This window comes from Dasypus novemcinctus, chromosome 5 (genome assembly GCF_030445035.2).
Source record: "Dasypus novemcinctus isolate mDasNov1 chromosome 5, mDasNov1.1.hap2, whole genome shotgun sequence".
Lineage (NCBI taxonomy): Eukaryota > Metazoa > Chordata > Mammalia > Cingulata > Dasypodidae > Dasypus > Dasypus novemcinctus.
Genome location: NC_080677.1, coordinates 84,526,408 through 84,532,210, shown reverse-complemented (window position 1 = coordinate 84,532,210; position 5,803 = coordinate 84,526,408). Strand labels below are relative to the sequence as shown.

Here is a 5,803-nt window from a genome sequence, read left to right as displayed (position 1 = left end):
CAGATTTGAATTTAAGTTTAGTTTCACATGATTCCAGAGCTCTTTAATGCTTCACTCTATATAATTTTTAATGTCTAATTAGCAAGTGAACTCAGCTGCCACTCTTGTAATGGTCAGGTCTCAATCGCTTTGCAAAAAGTTTCTCTACTATTTCTATGTCTCCAAGGTGTCCCCTCCAAGGAGTCTGACATCATTAGCATCATCAGTTACTATGTATTGTCTACACTGTTCTCTTTTCTTCTCTGTGTCTAACCCATTCTTATTTTCTCAAAACAAAACCATTAGGGGAAAAAAAGATTTCAGTTAAACCCAGATTGAATGCACATATTTACTTGTACCCTGGCTGGATGGGAGATGTTGACACATTTTTTTTGGAAGCAGAAATGGAAAAGTGGTAACTGATTAAGCCAACTAAAAAAGAAGAAAGCTGCAAAACTGTGGTAGGTCATGGGATTGTGTGCAAGAGTGCATGTGTGTTGTGGGAGAGAGGGAAACTAGAACCAGAAGCTAGAATTGATGCAGAATACTCCAGAAAGGTTTAGAGGCTTAGGAATTGTGAACCTTTCTAGGGCTTATGACCTCAGAAGAGTGCAGGGAATTAAAAATTGAAAGCATTGCTCTTGCTTTGTAATCCATTTTCTTATATTTGTTTCTTGTTATTTATGGGTATGCTCTTCCTGGACTAGACTTTTTTTACTTTGGTAACAGTAACTTAAGCACACTTGGGTCATGGGTTTAGAAGTTAAGGGAAGAAAGTGGCTACTCAGTTTGCTTTGTATATGAGATCTTGTTTTGCTTCTTGCTTAGGCAAAATAAATTCAGAAAGAAAAATATTCCAAGTATATCTAATTTACCTCATTTATTAAGACTATGCTGGTATGAAAACCTCTTGAAAAAGATCTCATAGATAATTCCTTTCATTCTTCTTGTCCTGTGGTAGGTATTCTGAAATATTTAAAAGGTAGCATTGGTAAGAGAGCCAAAAACTAGATTCAAGAATTCAAAAACCATATCTGCTTTGCCTTCTCATTCTATTCCCAGCAACAAGGAGTCACACATGATAGTCACATATAATTTTCTTATTTTTTTCCTTTTTCTTATTTTGTCCCCTCTCTCATTACTTTTATGTTGGGGGTGTTTTTCTTTTACTATATAAGACTAGCTAGATGGTTCTTTTCATTGTCTTGTGTCTAAAGAACAACAGATAGATTTTTTTTAATCATTTTTAGTCAATAGCTTTAATGTTTCATAATACATTAATTGCAGCTTTAACTTTTATTAATAAATTCATTTGTTTTATCATTTTATAACATTAAAGGTTGTGTGATTAATCCTTAAAGATTTATTTATTTTTATTTATTTCTCTCCATTTGTCCCCCCTCCCCAACGTTGTCTACACTCTGTGTCCATTTGCTTTGTGTTCTTCTGTGTCCGCTTGCATTCTCGGCAGCACCCGGAATCTGTGCCTATTTTTGTTGTGTCATTTTGCTGCATTAGCTCTCCATGTGTGCGGCACCACTCCTGGATGGGCTGCACTTTTTTCACACTGGGCGGCTCTCCTTGTGGGGCACACTCCTTGCACGTGGGGGTCCTCTATGCAGGGGACACACCTGCGTGGCACAGCACTCCTTGTGCACATCAGTGCTGCACGTGGGCCAGCTCACCACACAGGTCAGGAGGCCCTGGGTTTGAACCCTCGATCTTCTCCCATACGGTAGGCAGATGCTCTATCAGTTGAGACAAATCTGCTTCCCTGATTAATCCATTTATTTTCCCATTAACTTTTTAAATAATGATTATACTTATTACTAAAAATTTACCTTTGATTATTGATCTTTTTACCTTGTAATCGTTGAACACGTTCTTTTTATAAAGTCAAAGAAAGCATATTTCACTGTCAATTTATTTTCAATTTTATCAGAGATATATACCTAATATCAATATCCCTCTTCTTCCATAACTTCCTCAGCAAAGCCTCTAGTTAACTCTGAAATATTACCTTTCTGCAATTATTTCTCAGCCTTACTTAGTATCTTTCAGTTAGCATTCAATTTTGTAATGATTTTATCTATGTATATTGTTTGTGAAACTAAATTGTAAGTTTCTTGAGGGAAGAGGTTAAGTGCATCCCAAATAAGGGGAACAGTAAGAGCTATGTGTATACTGAAGTCTTCCTTGCCATTTTTAAAAAATTTCTCTCCCCTTCCCCTCCCCCCAGTTGTCTGCTCTCTCCATCCATTCGCTGTGTGTTCTTCTGTGACTTCTTCTATCCTTATCAGTGGCACCAGGTATCTGTATTTCTTTTTGTTGCGTCATCTTTGCTGTGTCAGGTCTCCGTGTGTGCGGCGCCATTCTTGGGCAGGCTGCACTTTCTTTCGCGCTGGGCAGCTCTCCTTACAGGGCGCACTTCTTGCGCATGGGGCTCCCCTATGCGGACGACACCCCTGCGTGGCTCGGCACTCCTTGTACGCATCAGCACTGCACGTGGGCCAGCTCCACACAGGTCAAGCAGGCCCGGGGTTTGAACCACGGACTTCCCACATAGTAGGTGGACACCCTATCCATTGGGCCAAGTCCACTTCTCTTCTTTGCTATTTTAGAGAGTATATATTAGGGAGAGATGAAAGCAACAGGGAATAGTGATATAAACATGGGAACCAGATGAGCCCAGAAGTTTAAATATGTCTATAATTTACCATGGCTCGTTTCTTTAACTAGTTTATTTTAACTTTTCAGAACCCTGAGCTACTCAACAGATTTTACATTGCAACAGCAGCATTTATTATATGGGATTGTAATTCATTTAATATATGTAAAATGAAATGGTGATTAATAAATAATACATTTAACAATTTTATATTGGTACAATGATATAATAATGTAATTTCATATATTATAAATATAATATTTAATATATTAATGATTATAGAAATTATAAATTAAAATGACAATATATAGAGAGTACCATTCAGCTGCCCAGAGGAGACATGCTCCGCTGGGTCACCCTCAGCTGGAGAAGGAAGAGAGGGCAGATGAAAGAATAGCACTGGCTCAGGCCCTTCCACAACAGCTCCAATTGGCAGCATCACCTCTTACCAATTTATCCAGCTTCTGCCAATGCTCTGAAATGCCAACTATATCGAGTCTGTCCCACATAGCAAGGGTGGCACCTCACCTATGAAGGAGAATGAGAACCAAGAGATGAGTTCTCTGGCTTACCCTAACTTGGTAAAGATCACAAAGCAGTGGCCATTCTGCACTACCCCAGGAGTTGCCTAAAATGGAGCAAGGCTAGTGATATTCCCACTAGTTTCTCAGGCTGTTCATCTCCTATAGGTTCTCCTACCACCACCACTCCCACTAAACCTCCTCCCTTCAACCTCCACCATGCCCCTCACCTGCTGGCTCACCCTCTGGGCCAACCTCGGTGCAGGACCCCTGCAAAACTGGGATTCTGGGGCTCAGGTAGGAAAGACAGGGTTATTTTCTTCTTCTACTGGTGCCCAGATCCCTGTTATCATCCATTTGAGCCAGGTGGATGAGGAGGAACTGATGTCGCTGGTGGCAGAACTAGAGCTGGACCTAACCAACCAGTAAATTTTGGAGCTGTGGTTGTGGCAAAACAAATTTGACTTCATTGTGGATTTCTTAAAGATAGAGCAATAAAACTACCAATTCTACTGTAAATTAAAATAAAAATTACAAAGATAAACAATGGAATGATTGGTATTATCGGGTTAATTCTATCTAAGAAAATGAGAGGTGTCTTGGAGAAGAGGATCTATTTGATGCTATTTCACTGGAAGTCATAGTATATATTTGAGCTAGAGAACAATGATAGCAGGATTTTCATTAGATCCATACAGCAGATCATAAAGAATGAGTAGGAAAAAAATAATACAGAAAGTAAGAAAATTATCAAGGACTCTTTGGTAGGAGATGATGAGATCCTGGATTTAGAACTTTATACTTTATACTTAACAAATCAAATTACAGTTACTAAGTTTAAAACAGTTTTGGGGTTGAAAACAACATACACATAAACACAGGCACACACACATACATTAAAGTAAAAATATAACATATGCTTCCATGATAAAGACAGAATCTACAAAGAGCTTATCAAGCCATTTTCCCAGGTTCACCTTCAAAGGGAAGGGACTCAAAATTCATCTATCACTGCAAAGTTTCTTAAAATTTCTTAGCTAAGGGACCTAAGAGTTCATCATAAGTGTTGATTCTACCTGAATGATTTTGACTCCACTAGCTTTCTTTGGAAAAGGTGACTTGGGCCCAAGTTTCTAAGGGTATCCTCATTTACTTATTTTTCTCTTTATCCTCTACTTCCTTAGCCCTGAAGACAAGATACATTTCAAGAACTGCAGAATAACACACACAGCTAAAATTATAGAGAAATTCACCTTTCTTATCAGATGATTAGGAAAAGTGATGCCTCCAAAATTAATAAAATTAAAAACAGGAAAACAGCAGGGAAAATCAATAAGATAGAAAACTAGAAACTTTTAGAAGCTGGTTACTTAAAAAATTAGTATCACTGACAAATGTCTAACCCCAGTGTGATCAAGAAAAATAGTGAGAAGGCATGAATTAGCAATATCAAGAATAATAGAAGGAATGCCACTAAAATCCACACAGATATTTAAAGACTAACTAATAAAGGTATACTGTGAACAACTTTACCCCTAAAAATTCAACACTTAAATGAAACAGACCATTAAGAACACAACCTGTCAAAGTTCATTAAGAAAAAATAATCTGATTAGACCTACATCTACTAAAGAAATCAAAGTTTTAGTTTATACCTTGAAACAGGAAATCCCCAAGCAAAGATGGCTTCAACCAAGTATTTAAGAAATAATACCAATTATACATGATTTCTTCTAGTTAATAGAAGAGGAGAGAACATTTTCAACTCATTCTAAGAAGCCAGGATTAAATTTATATCAAAATTAGACAAGACCACATAATTAAAGTACTATCACTATCTTCATAAATATAGATTAAAATCTTCAAAAATATTAGCATATCAATCTAATGACATAGAAAATTGATAATTCTTCATGACTAAATTTTGTCTGCTCTCCCCAAAGAATTTATCCAAGGAATAGTGCTGAGACCAGCTCAGCAATAGTTCTGCACAAAGGGTAGGTGACACAGAACTGAAGAAATAAAAGGACAGAAAGAAAGACACAAGAAAGGAAACAAAGATGGGACAGGGGAATTCACAGATTTTGAAACTGAGAACCTCAACCCTAGTTTCCACATTGTATTTATTTGAAACCTAACGAGCAGCTGTTTGCTACAGGAAGCAACTTGCAACATCTTCTACAATAGCAGGAAGCAATTTGCAACATTTTCTACAATAGCAGGAAGCAACTTGCAACATCTATAATAAGGTAATTTACAATAACAGGAAGTAACTTAGAACATTTTCTACAATAACAGGAAGCAACTTGCAACATCTGCTACAATAACAGGAAGCAATTTGCAACATCTTCTACAATAACAGGAAGCAACAAATAGGTAAGCCAGTTTCCCATAACAGAATAGTGAATTATTTCAGTATTTGCAAAGTGAACCAATAAATTCACCATGTCAATAGAGTAAAGAAGAATAATTTTATGATCATATCAGTAGATGCAAACAACATTTTACAAACCTCACCATCCGTGTATGTTTAAAAACTCAGCAAAATATGGATAAAAGGGAACTTCCTTAACCTAATCTAAAGCGTCTACAAATAAACAACAGCTAACATGATTTTTAGTGGGGACAGACTGAT

General features: G+C 37.1%; 1 pseudogene; it reads left to right on the top strand.

Moving 5' to 3' along the window:
* Nucleotides 1-2,944: 2,944 nt before the first annotated feature.
* On the top strand, nt 2,945-3,666 carry LOC111759950 (cbp/p300-interacting transactivator 1 pseudogene; annotated as a pseudogene).
* Nucleotides 3,667-5,803: the final 2,137 nt, after the last annotated feature.